At 46.2% G+C, this 26,929-nt stretch overlaps 1 protein-coding gene and 1 long non-coding RNA gene across 13 annotated transcripts in view; one reads left to right on the top strand and one right to left on the bottom strand.

Annotated features, from left to right (window-relative positions):
• The window catches only part of LOC308200006 (calcium-activated potassium channel subunit beta-2), a 130,586-nt gene that overhangs the window by 17,398 nt on the left and 86,259 nt on the right, over positions 1-26,929 (bottom strand). The window contains exon 1 of one of the 6 annotated variants that reach the window (XM_080605012.1): positions 24,402-25,275. The exons of the other annotated variants lie outside the window; for them this stretch is intronic. The gene's annotated coding sequence lies outside the window, so the exon portion shown is untranslated. Of the gene's footprint in view, positions 1-24,401; positions 25,276-26,929 lie in introns of those variants that run through there. 6 annotated transcript variants of the gene reach the window in all.
• LOC308200007 overlaps positions 12,040-26,929 on the top strand; it is a 64,678-nt gene continuing 49,788 nt past the window's right edge. For 3 of the 7 annotated variants that reach the window (XR_013955146.1, XR_013955148.1, XR_013955149.1), the window contains exon 1: positions 15,801-17,266. This is a non-coding gene — a long non-coding RNA (uncharacterized lncRNA). Of the gene's footprint in view, positions 17,267-26,929 lie in introns of all 7 variants that reach the window. The other 4 variants (XR_013955143.1, XR_013955144.1, XR_013955147.1 and 1 more) reach the window with 3 other exon arrangements.

Raw genomic sequence — 26,929 nt, 5'->3', positions numbered from 1 at the left:
GGTGCAGGACAGAGGGACATAAATAACCCTTCTCGTTGGAGCATCTCCGGAGCTCCGGCTCTACTACCTGACTAATCCAACTGGCAGGTGACCTTGAATTCGGGTTCCTCGTCACAGGAAGGGAAAAAATGGACAGTGGGGAGCTGGTGTGAATGTACTGACAAACGTTTAGGAAGACTGATCCCTAATGATGCTGCGTTAATGAATACACCTCTGTTTCTAGACCTTTTTCTAAATCTCTCCTGAGCTTGGAGCTGAGATCTCCACCTAGATTTTGAGCTGAAGGTTAATGTCTGGGATCCAGGGTGGTCTTGCTGGGCTCCAAGGGGACAGACATGGCTAAAGGAGGCTCCATGTCCAAAGGACGAGAAGAATGGAGCTGCCAGTGACAAGTCATCACACGGGGATGCAGCTCAGCTATGGGCAAAATACAGGTGCATTTGGTTTTGTTTTTAAATGCAAAATTTCTTTTAACTTTAGGCACAGAGGTTGCTGAGACTGGTCCAAAGTCTCCCAGGAACTCCGTGGTAGGCTTAGTGGAGAAAATAGCCTGAAAGAGGGTGGGCGGTCACCTCTCCCCTGGTGAGGAGGGTGGACATGTGCAGATCCCCATGTCAGAGAGCAAAGGCAGAGCCCTGCTTCGTGCAGTGCCGAGTCCCATCAGCAGGGTTGCCCTCTCCAGCTCCAGCTATGTGCAGCAGTGCCTCAGCTTCACACGCTTCCAGAAAAGACCTGATCTGAGAAGTACATGGCTTTTAAATAATCCTCGAAGAGATGTTTCATTTGAGGATAGCAGTGCTAAAACCCTGGCGGTGTGTGTGGGTAGGAGCACGCAGAGGGGAACAGGGAGGGCACCGGCTGCCCTCAGGAAGCCACAACAGAGAAGGGGATCAGAGGAGTGACATGGCTGGGGAGAGAGGTGAGGACAGAGAGAGATAAACAGCTGCAAGGCAGCACCCAGAGGAACAGTACAAACAACCAGGGCGGCTATGGCAGGAGGGGTTTTTCTCCCACCTAATTCCCTGTGAGGTTCAATCATCTTTTATCTCCTTTGAGCCAGTCCCCGTGCCATCGAGAGCACCGGCCGGAACAAAGCAAAGGCAGAGGCGATGCTGAAACGGCTGCCCATCGGGAACTGAATGCTCTGGCACTATTTATTTTTGAGTCCACATTTGGATTAGCTGTAAAGAGCTGTGTGGATAAGCAAGCAGGCAATTACAGCTGGGACGTGCTGCTCATGAATGGAAATGGCTCCAATCTGCTCAGGACATATTGAAATTCTAATTCAGTTAGATTCCTTTAGTTACAGCGCTTATCGCAGACACTAAAAGAGATGGGATTAAAAAATAAATACAACTCTTATGCTGCCTTTGGTAGTAGCCTTCTCTACTCTCCTTTCCCCCCCTTCGCCTCCTCTGTTTTAGCTGTTGTTTGACTTTATTTTCTGTGGCAAAATACAGCAGTCTGCACTTAGTAGCTTGTTAATTTTTACTAGGCTCTAGCAGCCTGCAGCGGGCTGAACGTGTTCACTGCTGACGGGTGGGCAGTCGGTGTGAATACCAGACCACCACCGAGGTTTCACCTATCGCATCTTACTAAAGACCATTACCAAGAGATGTTTTTATTATTGCAAAAGTGCCGGCGTGAAACCAAGGCACAGGGGATGTGCAGGCAAAGGGGATGATTTGCACAAGCACTTAATTGACTTGTCCCTGGCTCACAGCAGTGCACAAGCCCACCAGGCCTTGCCGCCTCCCTGGTGAGCAGGTTGGCTTCCTGCTTTAGATGTAGGTGTAAAGCTGTTTCGTCTTTGTAGGCAGCTGCTATTGCACTGGGTTTGTGCAGGTAAGTCAAGAAAAATCTGATCCAAAACAGTGGCCAAAGAAGAGGACCAGGAGTGCTGGACCAGCACTGCCAATGTGACTCGGCAATTCAAGCCGGGTTTATTTATTTAATTCAATTAAATTATTCAATTAAATTATTCAATTAAATTATTCAATTAATTATTTATTTAATTCAAGCCGGGTTTATTTAACTCTGCACTGCCTGATTTTCCCTGGCTGTCATTGAAAGACGTATTAAATCTGCTGGCATGTGCAAAGACCAGTTAGCTGAATCTAAGTGTCTGAGATCGCCAGATGGGAGGAACAAGAGGAGTGTGAGCTCAATCCCCCTGCTCACACTAATGGTGTCTTGGACCTGCTGGAGGACCTCTGGACACAGACAGATGTTCACAGTCAGGCTGGGAATAGTACCGATGACATTAGTGTGTAAACCTGGTTATCACATATACCGAGTAGAAATGACTTGTCTTCCTCAAGACTAAGAAATGATCTTGATGAGGAAAGGCAGATTTAATAACCCCATCCTACAGAAACGAGGCATGGAGATGTGAAGTAAGCACCTCTGTAGTAAATCAAAGAACCCAGTTCAGAGCTCATGAGTATGTTTCTTCTTTGTCTTAGTACAAAATGGTAAATTCTGCAGTGTAAATACCCTGTGGTGATTTCTCACCCTTTCAGAACCTAGACTTCATTATCTGTAGCCCTTTGGTATTTGAATACAATCGTCTGTTGCAATCAACTTTTCTGGTGGATTCATGTGCAGAGACCAAATCCAGCCTGGGGAGCAAGCCTGGCAGAAAGTTAGAAATGAAATGGGCTACAATAAGGCAGAGGATTAGAAAGTTAGGGAACACAACATAAGAGATGATAATGATGTGCACACACAAGAGAGAATAGGAACAGCTTCATTTCGCATAAAAGTAGTCACAATATCTACCAAAATAGTTGTATGAAGTAGATGGGAAATCTGGGGGAGTCAAATGAGTCAAATGACTAGAGAGACAAGGCTGATGAGCTGGGCTTAGTATGGCGCGGCACCAGTCTATTAGGTAAAAATCAGTGTAAGCACTAAATCACCTGCTTTGTGGATGAGTTTAGCACATGATACACTGGAAGGTACAAATGCAGACTTAGCCTCCCTAAAAAACTAATACCTTGAGAGCTTATGAATCTCTATATAGACGTGTTCTTGTAATATACTTTTTAGCATAAAACCAATTTTTCTTGAGAGTCAGGAAAAAAGATAATGAGAAAGAACAAAAGCAAAGTCTCTATAAGGGAGAACAATGTGCATATGCCTTCTATGCAGTTTTGAGACAACAAAGGGAACAAAACCTCTGCAGTCCTCTGAGGCCAGCAGAGCACTCTGAACAGTGAAAGGGCCATGTCTCCAAAACAAAAGCCCAATGTATTTTGGTCTCATAACTGGTCTAGAATGAAAACAATGGCAGGAGCAGGCACAGATACTTTCATTCCTCATATGCCGATAATCTATATTAATTACAGCAAGCATCCAGCTTCGAGCTATGTCACTGCAGTGCTATTAATGTTGAAGAGTATTGAGTTTCTAAGGAGGTGAATGTCTTTTTCTCTCCCTAATCATGATTACTTGGCTTAGTACTTGGGCTAAGCTTTTATTTAACCAAGATAAATGGATATTTCCAAAACCAGTGAGTTAACACTATGCATCACATTATTACTCTCTTTTCAGATTTCTTGCCTTGTATGCTATTTTACGCAGCTGCTAAACACAAATAACAATAAGAATAGGAAGGAGGAGCTGTGCAGAATTCCATATGGATTAAAGATTGAAAAATAAATAAATCTGGTTTTGACCCATTACTTCCCCATTCTATGCTAGCATTTCCCCTCGATCAATGTAACATAACTATATTATTTTCTCCTATAATTTCCCTCTCTTGAAACATGAGTGCCCACACCGCATTTCTGCAGACACTACCAGCCTAGCTGACTAATATTGTGTTGCTTTCTATTTGGAACCCCTTTTTATCATTTAAGCTTATGTGCCAAAGCTGTAGGTTAACATTCAGAAGAGCAGATGGGGGAATTAGAGGCAAAACTTCTGTCACTGATAACGGGGTTTCCATGCTTCATTTCCCCCAGGGCATGGGGAATGTTTTCCTTTTCAACAGTGCTGGGCAAAACTGCCATAAGGAACTGGTGGTAGCAAGACCGGGCTCTGGCAACACATTGAAATAATCAGGATTTTCAGCTGTGGGATTTTCAGAATGTGTGGGATATGTCTGTGTTTTCTACTTTTAGGGAAACTTGACAATTGTCTCTTAATTTTCACCATTTTTGGTGTTTTTATGAAATTTACCGCTTCTACCTTTTCTAAGAATCCCTGAGCCCCAGTAATCAAGTAAATTACATTCAATCAAAATGAAGAAAAGCTGTATTTTCAAATTGACCTTGAAATCTTGTAGGTCATTCCCATCTCCTGTGGGATACAGCTGGTGTGTATCTCATTATAATTGCATAGTATAGCACCTTTTTTTTTCTTTCTTTTTTTTTTTTTGTTAAGTTTAACCAAAAATGTTTCTCATAAATGGGTATTCTAAAGATCCTGTTTGCTACTAAAAGCTAGTATTTGAATTCCTAAATTTATTTAGATCAATTTAAGCAAAAATGCTTGGGGGAAAGGTTGCTAAGCTATCAGTTAACACACTGCAGTTGACCTGAGCTGGCCCTGCTGCAACACTTGTGTACCTCATTGTAATACAGCATAGCAGGTAAATAAAAGCTGATTGTCTTCCTCCTAATGTGTTCAGAAGGCTTTTCTCCTATATTAATTTGATAGTAGTAATCCAATTACAGAAAACATCATCAGAAGCTGTTGTAACATGGATTGCATTTTTATTTTATGCATTGCAAAATGTTAACTTTCACCTCCCTCCTGCTTCTCTCCTTACATTGGAAATGCTGTTGTGAATTCCCCATCTCAGCAGTTTTGTTTTGAAAGCTGATATACAAGCTTAATGAAGTCTATCATTTCAATGCTCTTTGATATGCACTTCAGAAGAGACTGGATACTGGATTCTCTTCCTATTTACAGCCAGATCAGGAGCGAAATGCAGAAGCAAGCACAGGGTAGGGCAATGGCACAGAACTTCTCAGTGCCAGAGCAAACACTTTTCTTCAGTTTGTTATGTTCCCTTGGGACCACATTAGTCCAGTCCCCAGCTGGACCAGTGTCAGATGTTGTTTAAGACGCACTCTCTTTAAATTGGAAGGAAGTTCCAATGTTTAAATAAAATCCCTGCTGAAAGAACGCTCAAAAACTCAATTTTGACCTTCATGAAAACCAAAAAAGAGATTTTCAGTGTCTGTAAGGATTTAAAATTGATGTGGAACATTTTGTCCAGTAGTAACTTCTTGAATTCTTCATAGTGTATGTATTTATTTTTACCTTTTGCCACAATGGCAATTCAAGTCAAATATTCAATCAAAGGTGAGCATTTTATCAACTTTCTGCTCTGATGTCTGAGTCAGATACTTAAAAAGTAACACCAGCAGCTCTGCAAGTAGTGGATGGATAAAGAACAGGTAAATCAACCTTTTGTACTATATCTCAGGGAACGTTTTCATCTTTTTTTCTTTATCCTGGTGAAGCCATTTACTATCAGACCATGTCGCTATCAAAAGCGGTCTGCAACGGGCACCGCACAGCTATCGGAAAACATTGCTACTTGAGTAGTTTTGGCTGCCAGAGCGCTCCCAGTCAGACCAGTCTGCTGGTGGGATGTTCTGGCTGGTAGCAGGAGCCTTGCTATCGAATGTTTTCTGACTGGCAACAGGCAATATGCTTCTTCCTCAAGTGCAGAGAAAAGCAGTATCTGTTTAATCTAGAAGGTAGAAAGGTGGAGCAGACTTAGAAAGATCGTTGCCCAGCACCTTTCCACAGCTTCCCTTTATACCCACAGAAATGTTTTTCTTCACCACTGCCCTGAAAGCTCCCGCCTTGCTCATCGCTGCTGGAGCAGCACTGCTTTTGGTAGCCAGGTCCTTCTGGGGCTTTCTGGTCCCAAGCCAGGCAGGACGTGAAGGTCACCACAGGGTGACAGAAGATGTTTGTCCAACCCACTGCTACCACCAGTCCTACCAGAGGGTGCACCACCAGTGTTAAGGTGAAGGACTCACTCTGAGACAGCACACCTGCTTCTGCTTCTGTAGGTTTTGATGCACAAAATAAATTCCCGTGAGGTATGCAGGTACTGGGCATTGGCTACTGAGCAAAGATATCCACGTGTGTTCTTATCTGTGTCCCTGCTCTTACTCCATGCCCCTTGCAGTAAACACAAACCAGTCAACTGACCCAGAAAGTCCATTTGGCTCCAGGAGTGCTCTGGCCCACCTTTCTGGTCACCTCCGAAAGAGCATCACCCCAAACATCACCTTGGCAGCACTGGGAGCAGTGCCAGCAAGTGCAATAAATAACTGATAGTATTTCCTACAGCATCTGTACTGTCGCTTCCATGGAAAACAAGGAGCTGATCTAGAAGGACTTAATTGGGGAGCTGTAACACAATCACGGTGAAAAGCAGCACTGGAAGACCGCCTGTGGATTTCAGCAGATCAGATTCCCCGTAGTTAAACTAAATGTCATCACACCGTACGTGGCTGCTGATTTCAGGTTTGCTAATTTGTAAAACAATGTGAAGAACATGCTGCAGTTGTGAGCGGAGCAGCTGAATTATAGGTACTTACACAGCACAGTAGGGATATGAATTCTGTTTATTGCACAAACCTGCCTCTATAATTAATAGAAATAGTAACATTTTCTTGCTCTGCTTTCATTAACTCAGACTGATAGCTTTGGAAGATTGGATTGGATTAGGAATTGCTTTTTTTTTGGAAGAACAGGATAGAACCACGAGACTTTCTTGGCTTTTTCGCATCAGTCCTGATCTCCTTCATTGTGCAAGAAGCAAAATTACTAGCAATGCCCTGTTGTTTGTAACAGACCATCTGTCACCATAATTGTAGCTTTATTTTGTTTTTCCCATACTTCTGGGAGAAAAGACTTAAACTTCCCCAGCTGCCTGTCTGCACTGAACATTATGAAATGTATTTTAAAACCTTGAGAAACAGCCACATTCAGTCCAAAGCCTGCATAAACCCCAGCAGCTCTCCACTAACATTGGCATCTTCTGATTAAAACTGGCTTCAGGGTTTACCTAACAAGCTGCAAATGATATAAACAGCCATGACTCCTTCATTGGGGGTTTTATAGGCCTTTCCCTCTCTTTTAGGAGGCCTAAACATATCATGGTTTCAAATTGTGCTTTATTTATCTCAGCGGTATGGCACAATAAGCACTGTTGATACTTTATTGTGGTGGATAGGAGGGCATGGCATGAAGCAGAGCTGACGCGTGAGTTGGTTTAGCCATTGCTGGCAACAAACAAAATATAGCACAGGCTTCAGGCCGGGTTTATTTTAAAATTTGGGACTTTCTAGGGACTGGAAGCAGGGACTGTCTGGAAAGGTGGCGTGAAAGCTGGACTGCTGCTGAGGGGCAGTGGACTTCACCTCGCCTGGTGGCAAGCTTTGCCCCAGCACAGCTGGCAGCCTCGTCCCTGTCGGGGTCAGAGGCACGGGAATAGGTATGTCAGAGAGGACTTATTTTCCCAATGGTTCATTGAAAAAATATTAATCTTAATAGCTTTCTTATATGAAGAACATAGCGACCACTGAGCTGCTCTAAGGAGGACCTTTTATTGATACAACTCTGTAGCCAAGTGTAATGCAATTAAACGAGTGGATTTCATTACGTATATTGACAGGGTGTCACTGACGATTTCCGTTCCCCCTATTATTTCTATAAATAAAGTCATGCCATAATCAGAAAATATGAACGTGCTAAGACCTCCATTAATTCTTCCCCATACTAATCTAAGAGCTGGGCAGATGTTTATTAATACCTTGTTACACTGCATTCATCAGCTGTTACCAAGAATAGAAAGGCTGAGACCTGATCTCATGCTGAAGGTTAAATAAGAGCAGATCTGCCTAAATCTAGACTTCTGATTGACTTTTTGACAATATTTTTGTTCCCTATCTAAATATCGTTTAAACTTTTAACCTCTCTTTCTCTCTCTCTCCCTCCCGATGTGCTGTGGACCACACCTGAAGCCCAGTGGCGTTCCCCTCCCTGCAGCACGGAGTTCAGCAGTCCTTTGACTGCATGCCGACATCTCTTGATTTCAGTGGAGCTTGAGGACATCAGCCTGTGACCTGCCCTCTGTTTCTCCTTTCTGGAAGGTATTTAAGGAGCAGCAGTGCTAGGTGTGAGCCCAGGTCCACCCCATTCAGAGCTAGGCCCTGGCTGATGCCCGCTGATGGGTGCTCAGGGATGGCCCTGAGGAACAGAAGGTACGGATGGACCTGTGCTGAGCTGTGGCAGTGCTGTGACCCACCGGTGGGACCTCACGCACCCTTCTGGGTCCCTGTTGTTGGCAGGTTTTGGAGCTGGTTTGTCTTCTGGCTGAAGCCATCTTCCATTGTTGCCTGCACTGGCTCCTCTGCAAAAGCACCTCCAGGATTTAATTACTTTCTCTGTGAAAGTACTTTTTTCCTCCTTCAAATCTTAAAGCAGGAAATCTTGACTTCTTTGAAATCTCGTGCTCTTTAACCTAAGGTCCCTCCCTGATCTTCTCCTCCTTCCCTAGTTCTCTAGCTCTTTCTTTCTCTTCCCTCTCTCCATTCTTCCTCACTACCCGGGCCTGCTGGCTCGGCGCTGACTGCCAGGGCCGGGGCAGCTCAGAGCCTCTCACACTGCCTTCGGTGGGGCTGCACTGCCTCGTAACAGCGAAGCAACTGTCCTGTGGCCTCTGCAGTTGCTGCAGATGCTCTCCTCTTGTGTGCAATGTCTGTGCCTAGGTGGCCGTATCAAGGGAGCTCTGAGCTTCGGGCTGCTGCCAGCCTTCCCGGTGTGCTCAGGCTGCCTGTGGGGGAAGGAGGTGCTTGATTTCTGGGATAAGCCAACTGAAGTACAAACAATGCTGATTCACATCAGATGTTCACTGAAACAAAACGTAAGATACGTGTCTGTCTTACTGCATTGGGGCTGCAGTGGATCCAATTTCCTTATTTTAGGAAAAGTTTGAATCTTGCTGGCAAAACTCAGTGAACTTTTCCTGGACCCAGCGTCCCAGGCTATTTTTTTTTTCCCCAGCTCATAATTATTGTAATTTTTTGCAAGCTCATTGTATTTTCAGGTACACTAATATGGATGAGATGAAATTGTACACATCTTGTGATCTTTTCTCCCCTGATTACTGGCCTGTTTCAGTTCCTCATTTAAAGCCAAAGGATGGCTGTTCCCATGACTGGCCTTTATTTTTGGGGGTAAGATCTAATGCACTAAAATGGGTGAGGCAGCTCTTGGTCTGAACCTGTCTTGATGTTTTTGGCTGGGCAGCACTTGAAACAAAACTAGAGTATGTTGTGAGCTGTCCAGGGCTGGGGCTGGCCTTTCATTGCTGCTACACCCAGCACCAAGCACCTGGGGGGTTTTGGTCTTCATCAGGCCTCAAAGAAAAATTGGATTAAGAATGTTTTCAAGCTAGGCTGTCCACACTACCGCGGAGGATAGGCATGACCCAACGCCTATCCTATAGTCATCCATCCAAATCCTGGATCGATGATCTGGCTGATAAGTACTTTGAAATACAAGTGGTGGTGGCCAGCCCAACCTACTGCCCCCATCCCGTCCCGTCCCGTCCCATCCTGTCCCATCCCATCCCACCTTCAGAGACAACAAAGGCAGGTGGAAAACTGTTCATAAAAATGACAGGGTCCATGTCAAAACTTCTGTTGATCTTGGGAAACAAGAAGGTGGGTGCAAAATTAAGACTGTCTGAACCTGCGAAACCTGTGTATGCAGATACCCATGCTGCTCCTGTACTCTCTCCTGGCTTGATTTCAATAACAATACTCAGACCTTGCTTTGTATAAATTAATTTGAAAGTTCTGTAGAAAAATCAAATCAAATCAAAAATCTTATGTTGCTTCCACCACTTTTAGCCCCTGCCCATCTCCTTTGAGTTGGATGCTGCTTGTCCATTATCTCATCTGCCACGTCTGAAATTACCCACTTACTTTTTGCACTCTCTTTCCCTTTCTCGGAATTGCATTTGCAGAAATGTACATAAACACCTATTCTTCGGGTCAGCATTTCAGTTAGTTTTAAATTGTACATTTCTATTTCCTGGGTCTTTACTTATTTATTATTAGTTATACTGAGTCTTCTTCTGAGTGTTTGCATTGATCCTGATAACTCTGTTGGGTTCTTATCTGTATAAATAGATCAATAGCTTTTGGATTGCACTTTCTGAAGCAACAGACTGAGAGGCATGCTTCAAACTTGAAAGCTTATGTACTGAATTTATTAATATAGCCAGCCATTACAAATGTATGGTCCATAAAATGACTTCAACCTCATTTAAAAATATCTGAATTTTGTACATGTTCTTCCTGGCTAGTTGTATTTTGCAGTTGCCTAAGTTTAGTAATGCCTTTTTACTTTAAAGACTCCCTCAGTTCAACAGGGGAAAGGGTACTACCAGTGTCATGATGAAGTTCTTTCTGGAGTTGACAGGGTTGGGATAATTGTGGGTCCCAGCAGTCAAAGGGTGTGTGGAGCATCCTGGGCCCCTCAAAGGGACTAATCTAGTTCCTTAGGATCTAACAGGATTAATCTAACAGGAATCTATCTCCCATCTCAAATAGGAGATTCTCCCTTCTCTTAAACCGCAGCAAGACAACCCCCCCTCTACACTGATACTGAATTGAAGTCAGGCACAAAACAAGACTTTCAATTTTTATTTCTAGCTTGCTCTGAAAAGACCTCTTTGAGCTGTCTTTCTCCAAGCCAATTTTGGGCTAAATAAGAAAACACAGTTCCACAAAATCTCAGTGTGAAGCCAGCAGAAACACAGCAAGATAATAGTGTAGCAAGATAAGGGGGATTAAGATTACCTCTGGGCTTTTTTGAGAAACAGGGGGGTGAAAAAGTTAATGGAATGCTCAACTGGGAGATGTTGCTGGGACCTGCAAAAAAATGATAGACCAAGATAGCTTGTCTTGGTGCACAGCAGTTGCTCCTTGTGAAACACCATTGCACAGCCAGCCTTTTCTATGTACGTTGAATTCCACACGGCTCATGACATGGAGCCTTTTGGAGCTTTGGGTAATGAAGCTGATAATTTCCAGCTGATGTACGTAATAAAGAAGTGGCTGAAGCACAATGATTTGGCCATTAGCAAAATTAGAAATACAACAGCTGGCAATGCAGTAGCATAATCATTGCAGGATGGGTGCTGTGTCTCCTGTTGGCTGTTCAAGGATCCCTCGGAGGGTGGGGTGAGGATTCATGCACCATTTGTTACCGTGGTGGAAGGCTCTGCCTATCGATTACACCTCATTTAAGAAGGTCTGGTGGTTGCATCCCATCCACTTGTGATTTTTCTGGGCCAATTTGGCTCTTGCTTAATGCAGGAGACGGCTCTGGTGCAAGCATGGCAGTGCCTCCTATGTTCTGCTTGCAAGAGCAGCACACACTGAGAATTTGCTTGTATTGTTGTGGAAATTAGAAGCTACTTTAATCACTGTGGTGAGTCTAAGTGGAATATTCTGCAGAGACAATAACAACCACTGACAGTCTAAATTCAGTGGAGGCCTGATCCGGCTTGTATTGAAGCTGAAGTAATATTTCTATTGTACTTACTGGACACTGGCCTCAGACTCAAAAGAGTGCACTTCAGATTGAACTTCTCTGCTTTTGCAGAGATCTTATTAGATTTGCAGAGCTGGTATTAGATTTGCTCAGTGGTATGAGAACATTACTATTCCGTTAAATTACTTTTTCAGTTAATAATAAATTCTTTTCTACAAGGGTTTTTTTTTTTTAAGTCCTTTTTACCTGTTTGCCTTCAACTGGTTAGGGAATTCATTCTGTCTTTCTGTCTCAAACTATTACATAGTGCTACCTTGCAGGAGGAAACAGCTCTTGTCCAGTTTGCAGATGAGTACTCTGTATGCTAAACTTTTTGTCCCTTGTGCAGGATGTCACCATTTTACTGCTGGAACCAAACCAAGAGGACCCTTAAGAGTTAATTGGAAGCCTACATCAAAACAGGTTAATTGGAAGCCTACATCAAAACAGGTTTTGACCCCAAACTTTTCCAGGGTAGGGCTCAGCACCGCCTTCTGGGGAAGTGCTCCTCAGCTCCTCGTATCAGAGCCTTTTCTATCGCAACGTGCAGATACACTCTGTGAGCACATTTCCAATGAAACAGATCTCTGAGATCAGAACTGTAATATATTATTTGTAGTATTTCCATCTATAATACCAGCAGTGTGCTGAGTGCCTTGTAAAGGCGGTGGAGGACAAAGTCCCTGCCCAAAGAACTTAATAGTCATATTTTATTCAAAATGAAAAATATCCATATGTTGAGCCTGTATGAAACTGGATTAAAAAGGCTTTTCTCCTTAAATCAGCACACAGAAATACATCCCCCTGAGGGGAGCGGAGGAGAAAGCTGTGGAGCCCGGCTGGGATCAGGGAAGATTGGCCCCCCACCGCCTCCCTGGCTGGTTTTCCCTGTGCAGAAGATGGATGGGGGCAGCGGTGGGGCTGTACCCCCCCGAGCCACCTGCTCTAGCAGCAGCCTGTGCTCTTCGGACACAATGAGCTCGCTCTTCCCATTTGCCAGAAGTAAAGAGGGTCTCAAACATGGTTCCCCTTCAATATTTTGTCACATCACATTTACTTGCTATTTCTCCATGCAGCACATCACAGTGACAAAGCCCTTTCTAAAAATATATTAAATATATTTCATATATGATATCATCAAAAACGAATGAAAAATAAATCACAGCATCCGAAGAAATCTTTGAGAAAAGTCTACATTCCTGCATCAGGTATCGTTGAAGTTCAGTGGAAGTGGGGTACTTCTGTCCTAATGAACACCAGTGAGAGCGAAATGGAGCACAGTGCTCAGGTAGGGAGCAGTAAGCGCATCTAAAATGTTTTTGAGACAAGGAAGGCAAACCCACCATTACACGCTGCAGGCTGAGAAGCAAAGCCGACGAGAGTTTTGAAGCCCTAAGTTGCAGCTAATTGCAGAAGTTTAATGTGTTTCCACATGAGTGAGGCTTGTAAGCACAGGACTGGAAAATTAGGATTAGCAAATGAGTAAATTAAACTGAAATTTGGGCAAAGAGATATGAAAGTAGATTTAAGTGCTTCAGCCATCATGGGCTTTGCCTTCCAATGACTTTTTTTCCTTTGAAAGCTGTCTATGAATTCGTACTGGATTTGAAATTGTTTCCATTACAGACACTAGAGATTTTGCAGGGAAATCTGCTGGTGTTACGGAAGAACAGTAACAAGAACACCACCAGAAGAGATGTAGGCTGAAAGTGCTTCAGTTTTGATTTAATGATCTCGCTTTTGCGAAACGCTCAGCACACAAACAATTCCTGGGCTTCACTCCTGGCCACAACACAAAGACAGAAAAGGTTGCATGCAGACCTTGCTGAGCTGCTCCCGGATCCTGAGAAAATGTCTGTAACAGTCTAACCCCAAATCTACATGTACCTACTGAGCTACAGTTAGATCCAAGGCTTCCCTCTCCAATTTGTGTGGTTAGATCGTGCTGATTTCATCAACAAAGTCATTTTAGCACCCGTGCTTAATCCAAAATCTAGTCAGATATTTGTTTAGGAGATTTGAGTAATCTCTTTAAGAGAATTAACAAGTGCTGAAGTCCCAAGGAACAATCTCTCAGCCCTGTCTGGAGCACAAGGATTTGAGGTCAGAGCTAGGTGAAGGGTCTTTTTAAGACAGTCTGGAAACAAAACAAATTCTCTTTAGAGCCAGACTGCTTACAGAGGCACACAGCCTGCAAGTGATTTTAGGTTGCTTTTTGGGTTCAGCTGTTTGGCAGTTCTGGAGGCAGCCCAGGACGTGTGGCACCGACGGTGGTAAGGCAGGGGCTTGCTCCAAGGGGTTCCCTTCTGAGCCACAGTCACCTGCAGTCCCTGGCCAAGCAACGCATGAATTTTTTTTGACGCTTTTCCAGTGTGTCACTGCATGCTGCCTGTTGGCCCTTCGTGATACAGTGCTGGCCCTGGGGCTGTGTGTTGGGAGAAAATTTCTAGTTAAGGGAAAATTCACTCAAAGTCACTGATGCTCAAATACAGAGCTGTTAATCTTCAGTAAGTCCTGGTTCAGAAATTAGTCCTTTTTTTTTTTTTTTTGGATAAATGCTTAAAAAGATTATCAGTGGATATAAGGTCAAATGTTCATTTGAGGCTCTTGGGTAAAATTTTGGGAAGTGCTTTGAGGAATTGGCTTTGAATCCTTGCATCCAAAGCTACTCAGCGTGTTCTGGTTGTTGGATGGATCTGAAATAAACCATTTCTACATGCCCTTGGCTGAGAATATGTGGTTGACATCTCACAAGATTAGCCATCCTCTTGCAGATTGCTCCAAGAAAAATAACAGAAATCCCACAAAAGCAGTGTTCCTACGAGGTTCCTATCATGTCAGGCAGAATGGCCAGGAAACAGCTCATGGCATTGTTGTGATATTAACCCTTACACCCCCCCTTCTCCCCAAAAGACCGATGAAATTTTATCTAGATCCAGAAGCAGAGGACGTCATGTTGGCCCTGCGTGGGTGGCTGCTGCGGATGCTCATCTCAGGCACCCTGCTGCTTCACAGCTGGCAGCGACAAATAAATTTATCAGTCATCTGAGCCAAGGTTCACCAGATGGAATTGCATTCTGCTTAGAGGGAATATTGGACTATTGCAGCCTCAAGAGTAGAAGTAGTTTTGGGTATTAAACTCATCTTAGCTTCCAAGCTTTGGACTGAGAGAGAATTCGGAGCATAAATGGGAATCCTGAGGCCAAATACCCCAAACTTGAGAGCACATAAAGCAGCAGTCATACCTGGAAGCGGTATTTCAGCTCTCCTAGTGTGGTTTTACAGTGAAGTTTTCTATCCAAGACACAGAAAGCTTGTTATATCTGTGTGGCTGATAAATTGCAACAGCAATGATTTTACCATAAAACGAAACAAACCTCCCGTTAGACAAGTGAGAAGCAGTATTAAATCTCATTCCTCTACATTCAAGAGACATTTATATAGGGACCTAGTAATATTTTGATATTTGGAAAAAAGGCAGCTTATATGAGTAAATAGAAGAACATAGCATAGCATATAGCAATCTTCTTGGCAAGGCCTATAAAATTGAAGGTAAAAGATGTATGGCAGGTGTTGCCTAAAGTAACACAACAGTTACACAATAGACAGCCAGGGAATATGGTAAATACAAGAAGAAATTGTTGGTAAATTCAATACACCCCTGGCAGATCATTCAGACCAAGCAGAGGGGTTTAAGATGCCCGCTGCACTCACTGCAATCTGCTGCTAACCACATGCCAGTGGCCTGGCTGTCTGTGGCTGCTGCAGAGGTGAGAAGAGGAAAAGGGGCCCGGAGGGTGCTAAAAGCCTGACCGTAACGCAGGCCTGACCCTGAGATACTTTCTTCTATTAATGCCAGACTGAAAATCTGAAAGTCTGAAAGTGTAGTGAAAATGCATTACGGGAAGGCACGCAGCATTACACAAGTCATTGAATGTTCATTCCTTAGTCTAACATTTGTTTCAGCACAAACTCTACCAGCTCCATGGGATCGGTTCCAGGTTTATTCCAGGGCAACACTGAACAGCTAGTGCCTGAACCAAGGGGCCTGTGAGGTTGCCAAAGAAAAACACCGGGGTTAGAAGCAGCTGCTACTGCCTAGCTCAAAGGTTTGACGTGAATTTCAAGGAGCAGAAGTGGTCCCCGTTCAGACTCCTGGTCACCCAATCTTCCCTCGATCTATCAGAAGATCTCCAGGACATGCTGGAGACCCGCAAGTCTCTGAAAGCTCAGCTAAGCTTTCGGAGGTTATCATGACAGAGCTTTAAGTACCAATGTACAGCATCTGCCAGCATTAATGAAAGCCTTCTGATGGGCCTCTCTGTAATATTCATACTTTACGATAGCCTAAAAACAGCTGGTCCTGCATCAAACTCATTGCTATTTGCAGAAACAGAATCAACACATAAATAAACTGAAACAAACATAAAGAAACGAAATGAGAGAGGCTTTCTTAGTGGTTCTCGGAGACAAGGTGCCTAAGGGCGTAGAGGGACTACATAATTTACAGGTCGGGAATACACGTACCTACCATATGGGTATCACGCTCACGTACCGTTACCATTCTGCACGTAAGCACACAGAACTGGTGGGGTGGAAGCAAACAACTACCTCTTGCTTCTTTTTCAGCCCCTCAGCTGCTGACTGAAGCCCGCACAGACCGCAGACTGCTGCTGGCAGCAGGCTCACACAACACGCAGCTCGCACAGACAGCTCTTCTTGGTGGCACTTTCAGAAAGACTGGGTTCAGCCCACGTTGTGGCTGCGTCATGTGAGGAACTAGGAAGCGCTGATACTCAGTGTTGCATCATCAGGACGTTTTTAACGTGATATACCCAAATGTTAGTTATACCCCAACACTGCTGGGAGCTGTAACAGCAGGGTTTATGGCTCTTAACGCACAGCACGCTGCTACTAGCCACAGCACTAATGTAGATCTCCCAATACTAATGTTCTTTATTATTAAACACTACTAATAACATATATTTTCACCTGGAAGTGGAAGCACGTGCTGAGGGCATTCTATAGCAAGCTTGTGCCTTTTACTCCCCAGCCATGCCTCACTCGAAGCACAGCCCTGCTGACCCAGCTGGGGTGCACATGAATGCCACCGAGGCCGTCTCCTCAGTAACTGCAGCCAGATGAAACACCCAAAATACCCATCTCCTGCTCACTGTCCCTTGCAGTTGTGGCTAAAGTGGATGCTAAACCTCCTACCTGAACTGCAGAGGTACAACCTATGTATCACAAAGCAGAACGGTTGGCTTGCAAACAAGCTAACTTTTGCTACTACCCTGCCTTCAGGCTTAATTGTAAAAATAACATTTTTTTCCCTACTGTGTTGTCTTAAAACACTACCTGCACTCATAAACTAATACAGGGAGCCTATGCCAGGCGCTCAGATGATACAAATTGTCGTTAGGGATCTGTTAAAGTTAGTGGAAGTATGACGAGGTAGAGCGATCAGCTCCAGGTGCTCACCATCCCGGCCAGATTGGGAGCAGATAAAATGCTCACCCAGGAGCACTGGGGGCTGGTTTGCTGTGAGCAGTTTTGGAGAGCTTCTTGCTGAGGTGTTTTGAAGAAAACACCTTTTGGAAGTGTTGGCCGGAAGAAGGAGGAGCTGTGTGGTATGGGGAAAGATGTTTGCAAGCAAGGGGGAAGCACCATTTGTATGTCCAAGGTACTGCATCTAGTAGTCTGAAACTATTCCCTTTTTATCTGTTCATTGCTTCTTTGAACACTCAGTTCAAGTCAGGCCGACTGTATGTGCTTTCTTCTTTGTGCAGGCATGCAGGTATGGGAGAAAAGTGGAGAAAAGCCTGTATTGGTTTATACCTATCACTCTTTAACAAGAGCAGACTGTGGGTTCAGGGTTTTAGTTCAGCTGGTGGACTGTACTAAATGCAGACTGGCTCTGCTGCTCTTATGTATGGGTTATCTTTGATGCAGTCAAATTGCTTTAGAAGTATTATAGAAGGTGAAACAGAGCCAGCTTTATAGGCAATAACAATAGAGTGATATTATTTAGGCTGAAATAAGTCAATATTTGGAAAATTCCACTCTTAGTAATAAGATCTTGCCTGAGGGAGGCTGCTTGGTGCTGCCTGTGGTGAGGGCAGCTCAGCACCATGAACAGCGAGAGGAGGAAAGGCCAGTGGGGCACAAAGGGTCTGAAACTGGGAAAATGAAACTGGGAAACTGGAACATGAGAACAGAGCTTTAGTTACAAGGTGGGACAGGGGCTGAGTGGGGGCTGTATGCCTGGTGGGAGGGGATGCAAAGCTGGTCACCGAGGCGTAGTGTGAGCAGGGCATAGCCATGGGCTTCAGTTAATGAGTGGAGGAAGAAAAGGCCAGCTTGGAGAAAGTGTGAAATGGTGGAGATGTGAGCTGCTGGGGGACTTGTCCCTTGCAGCACTTGATGAGGACCCTGTTTCCAGCTGGGGCCAGCACAAGGCTATACCTGACCTGCTTTCCCAGAGCCTGCTAGCCCTGGAAGCACCAGACTCCAGCTGTGCTACAGTGACACTTGTCCTATAAAACTGACAGCAATGATGAATGATAGCCCATATTTCTGTAACATCATCTTAGCACACCTAACAATGTACCATTGACACCACTTGTGAGGGCTGGACTGCAGCCAGTTCCTTGATGAGGCAGTAGCTGGGCCATGGCCCTGCAGTGAGCCCCAGTCTGTGGTGCTTGTGGTCAGCAGATGGGGTGAGGGACTTCCCTTTTCCTTCTCCTCAATACCTCCCTTCCCCAACTTAACAACCCTTCCTTACAGCAAATGCTATATGTCCAGGATGTTTAGAAGGTGATGTTTAGGGATATCAGCTGCCCAGCCCGAGCATATAGGTGGTCTCAGCTTGAGCTTCAAACTATGAAGGCACCTCCTCTACCAGAGCAAGTGTGTGCTACTCAGCTTTACTGCATTGGAGCAGCTGTCTGTAGTACCAGGCAGCAGGTATAATGACATTGCTGGATCCTTTCTGGGACAAACTACAGCAGTAACTCATTTAGTATAACTCCAAGGGAGCCAATTTTGCTAGTTTTGGAGATGTTACAAGCCACTGAGAAATAAATGAGTTGTCTTTCTATCACTGGTCCATTGCACAGGTCAGAGCTTCTGTTTTTTTGTGGGCTGAATCTGTTATTGACCAGTGTATTCTATGCTGCAAATGGAAATTTCAGCCTTCAGGTTCATGGCCATTAACGATGGTGATAAGTGGTGCATTTGTGTCACATGGTGAGCTGGCATGTGGAAGCTGTGGGCTGATGTCTGTGGCTGATATGTTCTCAGGTACTTTCTGTCGAAAGTGCCCATCCGAGTTGGATGCTTGCTGGTGTGAAGTGATGCTCCCTCCTAGGAGCAAGGCTCCCAAACAGCTGTGGCTTTCTCATGCCCTGGAGGGATTTACCCCTTCTGAGTTGTCTGGTTGTGAGAATCTGAAGGGGATAGGTTAAACTTCTCTGATCCTTTGTGGTGGGTTATAGTGAAGTTTTCTGCCCAAATAGTCTTATTTCCTCTGGCTCTGTCATTTGTCACTAGCTGGACTTTTTGGCTCAGTGGCATAACACAGACCAGATGTGACTTGGACTGCAGGTGTAAGAAGGGAGCTGAAGCTGGCAAGCATCTTATGTATGCAAAGGAGACTGATGCAGCTGAGAGTGACTAGGCTAAAGACTACTGTAAATCCTTGAGTGTGGGCCTGCATAAACCATCTCACCCTGAGTGGAGTTCGAGCAAGCTGTGTGCTTATGCAATTAAGGTGAAGCTGTGCTGCTTCTGCTGTGGCTTGAGCACTTAGAGCACTTGATAGGGATGCAGACAGGTCAGTAACTGCTGTGTGGCCATCTACTTAATCCCTGAGTGGGAGGAATTGGCATCTGTGCTGTGTGGAGGAGCAGTGGGTTTGCCTTGGGCCATGTAACTGCAGGCTCAGACCCTGAGCAGGGATTGCCATCTCAGCAGCACCTGTGCTCTTGTTTTGCTGGGCTTGGTGCTTATCTTCATGGATCAGGAGTTCGCAATCAATTCCAAAAATACCAACAGTACAGTTTTAGCCCATTAGTCAGATCAGGAGTGGATGTGTACTTAGGAGAAATTGCTTTTAAAAGAAGTATCAATCTTATAATTGCTGCGAAGGACTGACACAAGAAGGCAGGTTTTCTTCCACCCAGTGGAACAGAAAAGGAGTCAAATTCTAGGTGGTTTTCAGTTTTTCCATTGACTTGTGTTTGGAGGTGATCAGCTACCTTCCTTCCTGGCTTTCCTGCCTTCAGACAGGGCAGAGCTGCAGCTGAGGAGCTGTCCTGTGGCTTTAAGGCTGTGCATGAATGGGAAGCTTTGGATGCTACTATAGAGATATAACATGACTAATCTGCAGGCATCTGAGAACACTTATGACTTAGCTTTTGGTCTTGTATCTGTTACTTCACTTATGGGGCTGTTGATAACTCATAATGCACATCAGGCCATATCTTGATGATTAAGAGGGGTCTGCTTTATCTGTAACTAGTGTGAAATGCAATTATTTTTAAGTGGTGTAACTTCCTGCACCAGCTGGACAAGCGGTATTAAATGGTTTTCATACCCTGGCTGGAGGTGTGCTGCGAGGTGCTGAAGCACAGGGCCAGCTCTGGAGCTCGTGTGGGGGCAGGAGCCCTGTGGTGGAGGGCAGAGGGATGGGGGGGAGTGAGGCAGGGTCAGATGGGGTGTCTTGGATGGCTGGGGAGGGAGAACATCACCTGGGGGTGATGAGGGATGTGACAATGATGATAGAGCTCTGTGACACTGGAGGATGGGTGGGAGTGAGAGGGAAGGGCTGGAGATGGTGAGGGAAAGAAAGGTCTGTTCTTTCTACATGGAGCCCTTGTGCTGGTGGTAAATCCCATCTGGGAGCAACCTTTGCTGCCTCATGCTGACCTGCTAATTGCTGGCAGGAAGCTGGCAGTGCAGGGACCTGGTAGACCTGCTGGCAGCAGGGGGATGCTCTGTTACCCTTCCCTGCAGCTGAAACTTCCAGTGCTTGTCAACACCACACACCTCAGAGCTACTTAAGCTGAGTATTTGCAGAGACAGACTTCAGTTTTAACCAGAAAACCATGTCCTACCTACATGCTCATGGTTGGGTTTATTCAATTTGAGATTTTTTTCTTCCTTCATGCAAGACATTTTCTCTCCCCTTTGGTCTTTACACGCCAGCAGCAGAGTTAAGAATTGGAAGCAGAGTGAAAAAGGGCAGTTCTCAAGGCTTGCCACATCTCCAGTGTGCAGGGCTGCTGTTCAATTCACAAACCCAGGACAGGAGCTAATTGCTGAGAACAGTGGGATAGTTCAAAGCTCTAATTAAAGGTGATTTTCCATCTCTACTGATAGTAGCAAGAGCATGCAGCCTCACTGTGCTGGAAATGTACCAGTGAACAAGACCACCTTATCAATGAGGGTGCAGATGGCCTCTTTCAGAGATGGGCATGGCTCTTCTGAGCAAATTGGAAGTTAAATTGACTAACACTGGGTGGAAATTTGGCCTGCTATCCTTCCTGCACCCCTGGCAGTGTGGCTGGGGGATGATATTTCTGAGCACAAAGTGCCAGGTTTGTGCCTGTGCTCAGTGGTGAGCGCAGTGCTAAGGGAAGGCAGCTTGATTCGGATCCAGCCCAAGGCACCGGTGTGTGCCCAAAGCACAGGGGTTAAAGTGTCTGTGTAGCTGCACCAGGAGCTCAGACATCTGTAGTTAAGTATTAAAACAGCAGCTTTGCCTAAATGACAACTCGCTTTCTAACTACGTGCTTCTTCATCCTGATTCATTCCTGGTAAAACACCTATCGAAATCACTGCCTTCTGCCTGCTTGTGTAAACACCCAAATGTTACACCCAGCAGCATTTACCTGTAAGTGGGCACAAATGAGTGCATCTCTGGCCACGTGGGAGCCACAGGGAGTTCTGTCAGAGTTCAACTAGCATTAAAATAATTCCTGTAAAAGTGCGTTTCTACTATTGTGCTGTAATCTCTGCTCTAGACCTCTAGCTAAATGCACATTAAAGTCTAGGGTCAAGCCACCTGGCAGTAAATTAATGGTCTGTAGTGTGGCTGCTACTGTGATGTGTCTTCTATTAAGAGGCAATGTTGCTGTAAGTGGTTCGTGCCCAGCTTAACAGTGCTCATGGCTTGCACCTGCACAAGGAAGGATGCTTGTTGCATTTCAACAAGACATGAGCCAAGAGGCACTGCTCAGCCTGAGAGGCACTGCAGAGCTGCCTTGTTCTGAAGGGAGGCTCTGAATTGGAGTGGGAACTTCTGGCATGCCCCCCTGTATCATTTCTGGGCACTCACATGGACCCCTTCACCAGCTGGAGTATTGCTGCCTGCTCTTCTCCTGGAGGGTGTCACAAGCATCACGCTTGTAACCTCTGGATGAACATGCAAAACCCAGGCGGCTCCTTCTTGCTGCTGTCCTTTTGCTGGCACAACGTGCATCATCTGGTTACCAGTACACTGATATGCCAAATGATCTTTAAATATAAAGGAGACTAATGTTGGGTCACTCTGGACACATGCAATACTCCAGCCTATGTGGTTGCCTCTGGGTTTTTCAGGAGCAGCCTGCAAGGCAAGGTTCAGTGCTCTCCGGCACCCTGGTGCTTGGCATGCAAAGTGGCACAGAGAGGGGTTGATTTCTCTGGCTCATTTAGAAGGGGAAAAAAAAAAGGAAATGAGAGATTTACCAGCTGCAAAGGTGGGAAGGGTGCTGAGGCCTTCTGCTTTCCTTCCCCATGGTTGTGCTGCTTTTCTCTCTGGGGCCCCATGGTGCTAGTCCTATGCTCCCATCTGAAGAGCTCTGGCTGCGGGCTCCCTCCAGAGCCCATTGATGCAATCTGGGTCATTCAGAGAAGGTTGTCAGGAAGGATTCTGCACCTCCCTGCTGTGCTGGGGCTGGGATTTGCCTTCCTGGTGTGTGAGGGGCTGGGCTGGTCCCCAGTCCCTGACCTGAACCCAGCTCGCTCAGTGCTCTGTGCACTGCTCAGGCTCTGTGCTGTAGCCTCTGGACTCCCGCAGTGTCCCTTGGGGGGCCAGCTGAGAAGGGGACGCTTTGGCACTGCACTGGGGACATGGGGAAATTGCCCTGTGGGATCCATCTAAGCACTTTTTTTTTTAACATAGGGACAAGTCAATGGCTGAAGGTAGCACTTTGTGGCTATGCCCAGGGGCTGCAGGTGAGCAAGGGGATTTTCAGCAAGGCAATGACCCCCTCCTGGCACAAGACCGCTTTTCTTGAAGTGGGGCTGAGTGGATTACTGTTGGGAGCTAATCTGTGTGGCTGCTTCATAAATTTCCCTAGTGTCTGCACTCGGCGCTCAGCATCAGAAGCTAAATGTGCAGAGAATAACTGATTTCAGAAATGCTGTGCAAGAATATGCACATGCAGAGGTCCAGAGCAAATTACAGATAAAGCTAAAATACAAAAACTGATGTAACAACTCATGTTTTAATGCCAGTTTAGTACCATGACATCAGATACTGTGCCAAGCACCACAGCTTGGCAGAAGCAAGCAGTACCTTACTCTAGGTATTTACACAGCAGATGAATGCTAGTGGTGACAAATCGAACTCCAAAGGAAGAAGCTTTGGGGCAAAGCAATGGTCACCAGAGCAATGAATTCCCAGGCACTCCACATATATACCAGTGCAAAACAATGGAAATCAATGCTTATGTTCCTATCTGGTGGTTGTTTCTGCTTAGCTGTAGGATTTTATTCAATTTGAGTGCTCAGTGCCGCAGTTTCTTCACTTGTAAGTCCCTAACCTGCCTGTTTGTCCTTGCGTTAAAGGCCCTGTTTAAGATATGGCTTTGTTCTAGTAGCTGCCTGTATGCATTCAAAAAACCCAAACTCAATGCTTTCTGTGGAGTATGGACAGCCAGATCAGCCTGTGGCTGGGATAGCAGCACCGTTGTGGTGCAGGCTGAGGTGTGCACGGAAGTTTGTGCTCTGCCCCTGGGAAGTTTGTGTGCAGCTGCTGTTCCCTCAGCCCTTCGTCACTTTAAATGTAAATAAGTAAATCTTTTATTTTCACCCTAAAATAAATGAAGATCAATATGAGGTTAAACAAGCATCAACAGCACATGAAGCCCATGAAACCTGGGAGCTGGCAGCTTGTCTCAGTTTGCTGCTGCTGCTACACCTGTAATTGCCCTGGTCTGGCTGAGGAGCACAGAGGGGGAGCGCTGCACAGCTGGGGGCTGAGCCCAATGCATGGGCTGGGGGGGCTGGCCATGAGTTATCCCATGCCAGCTACAGCCAGAGACTTCCTGATGATTTCTGTCGTGGTGCCAAAAGCAGCTTTCTGCCCACAAAGTTTTGCTTGTGCCACTTCCCTATCCCATATGCTGTTTTCAGCCTCAGTGCATTCAGGGCTATTTCACTTTCCACATTAGAGGTCCACAGGGTGTTCTAGCAGGTCCCCCCCATAGAGTATTACAATATACATGGCTAAAATATTACCCGAAACCTTTAACTCCAACCCATGAATGCTACCAACAGCTAATTCCTCAGACAAGCAATTGTAATTCATACCCTAAGCCAGCACTTGAACTTGCTTGCCTGCAGAATGTCCTTCACTCCAATCCTCGGCTTGCAGCCTGGCTCGTGCCTGCTGCTTGTCAGATAGAAGTGCTCTAGGAAATCCTTTTCCAAGGCATGCTGAGCTGCCAAGCCCTAACACATGCTATAATCACCCTTCCCTGGCACTGTCCCCACGTCCACCACCTCTCCGTGCCCCGCGGCTGCCGCCCCACGATGACCAGCTTTACCTTGGCAGCAGCAGTACCCAAAGCAGAGAGTTCAGTGGGACAGGAAGATTTTTCCCATCGTCTACTTCAGTGGTTTCCACCTTTGGGAAAGCAGCAGCCTGTGTGCAAGCTGGAGGTTTCTATGTAGTTCTCAATGTGTCTCCAGATATTTCTTGCTGCTCTCACAGTTCCTGGGTTGTTTTAATTGCTTTGTATCTGCGTAGAGGTAAAGCACCAGCGTTCAGTGACTTTTTGGAGATGAGCTGCCAGAAGGAAGCGGGTGAGAAGACCCTCTGGATAAAGTCAGCCTAGAAAAGCCAGGGTTCCTGTCTCTGGATGTTGCTCCCCGGAGCTCTCTGGTGCCCCTGTGCCTGCAGAAGCCCCTCTTCCCACCTGCTCTGCCCAGGCTCCTCGCGTGGCCCCGGGGCATGGTGCTCACCGGGGCAGGGCGCGTGCTGCAGGCGATGCCTTGTTCTCGCTTGCTCCTTGGAAGAAAACCGCGGAGCTTGGGCAGAAAAGGGAGCTCGCAGCGGTGTCTGGTGGTGGGGCAGCCCTGCTCCTGCGGTTACTCCTCGCTTGCGATCTCTACTTTGAGAAATGCCAGGGCTGTGACGGAGCAGCCGTGCTGCTGCTGCTACGACGCTCGCCTGACACCGTGCCTCCTTGGCGGTGTGATGACAGGGGCTTTCCAGCCCTTCCCTCCGTCACCTCCATCCAGACTGCTCTGTCCTTGGGTGGTGTTTGCTTTTCTGAGCTGAGAGCGTGCCAGAGAGACTTGCTTGCCTCAGTCTGCTTGCTGCTGTCCTACACCGTGCACTTGCTGTTTGCTCCTATGGCCAAAATAAAAGCTGCTTTTCCCAGCAGGAGAAATGCATGATCCATGGCTGCGGTAGGATCTTTTCCCCCTGTTTAAAATGTGAGGTCTAATGAATTAAGAAGCTACAACCCATCTAGATCTTATACCAGTCAGTCTCTGATTCATCAGAGAGTCTCCTTGGTAACTAGCTGTTCCTCTCTGATGGTTTGTTACAAAAAAGCTCTCCCAACTTAAAGATAAAATACAGCAAGAGCAGGAAGAGGAGCTATGCCATACAGAGACATATGCCTTGTGTGCATGTGGTTGTACAGGATATTTTCCAATGTGTGTGGGAAGCAGCCTCTCCGTGCAGTGGCACAGGTGGGGAAGGGGCTGCCCTGCCTCTACCAGAAGCCCATATTTCTCGGGAACCCCATCTGCAGGGCGAACAACCCCAGTGGAGATGGTGGTGTTGGTGTTTAATGAGGGGCCGCCTCCCTCCCCATTTCCTCAGGGGCGTTATGCCCTTTGAGTCCTGCAGCACTAATCCCTCTGAATGAACACAACAAACAGCAACAAAACTGGGTCTGTCAGGTGCTTCTATCTACCCATCACTTCCCTCAAAGTGAGGGGATTTTGGGCTCAGCACTGGAACTCGACCACCTCTGCCTGCAGTGCTGGCTGTGGGCTGTCATGCACCACAAGTGTTTTGAGGCAAAATCTGTTCCCATTAAGCATTGTGGCATCATTGTGGCATCTGAGCAGAAGAGACGCAGGTTCAGGTCCTCCAATCCATCCCTACTCAGACCTGGCCAAAAGCTCAGCTATAACGGCATTACCCCCACCAGCACAGCCTGAAGAGCTCAAGCCTCGGTTTGCTGAGTGATACGGGTGGTAATGAACGGATGCTGATAAATGAGGGTTCAGACAATCAGGCTCATTTTCAATGCAATTAATCCATGTCAGGAACATGACCTCATTCCGGATAATTGAGGTCTTTGCAGATAATCAAAGCTGTGATAACGGAGGGCTGACTCTCCCTGCCTCCCTGCGTGGCAGAGCCCCTGGGGCAAGGGGAGGGAGGTGAACACCTCCTCGTCCTGCTCCCTTGTGGCTGCAGTGACACGGGAGGGCAGGCATCCTGCTGTGTCCCCAGCATGTCTGGGCTGCCTCAGGCCCAAAGGGAAGCAGAGGGAGAAGCCTCGCCTCCGCCTCCATCCCGCCTTTTCGCTTTCTTTATGGAGCTTAAAAGAGAGAGCAAAGCCTTGCTGCTGTCAGATCTCACACCTGCATCTTGTGGGAGGGACGTGGTGGGAAGGGAGGCGGAGGAGCCCTGAGGAAACGGGTGTCTGCAGGGCACGTCCTGGGGGAGGCAGCAGGATGGGGGCCGTGGCTCCTTCCTGCAGCACCTGGCGGTGGCAGGAGCTGCATCTCCCCAGGCAGGGCGCTGGGGCAGTTCCTGCACTGCCTGTTGTGGCTTGGTTGCAAACTGATATTTATTCCAAAATCCAACCAAACAGAACTTGGGTACAGTGTCTCCCTGTTGCTGTCTCCTTTGCAATGAGTCGCTATTTTGGGAAACCAAGCAAAGGTGGCCGCGGTTATTTGTAGCGGGGGAAGTTGTGTGGGTTCGTGAGTTCTGGTTTTGCTGTGGCTCCTCCACTTCATTTCAGTGGCTGGCCTAATCACGGGGCAGGTGCGAAATTACAGGAGTGACAGTAAAAAAAAAAATTGTGCACAGCCTCGGCAAGTA

Source organism: Anser brachyrhynchus, assembly GCF_964034855.1.
Source record: "Anser brachyrhynchus genome assembly, chromosome: 9".
In the NCBI taxonomy this organism is placed as follows: Eukaryota; Metazoa; Chordata; class Aves; order Anseriformes; family Anatidae; genus Anser; species Anser brachyrhynchus.
This window is presented reverse-complemented; position numbering and strand designations above follow the sequence as displayed.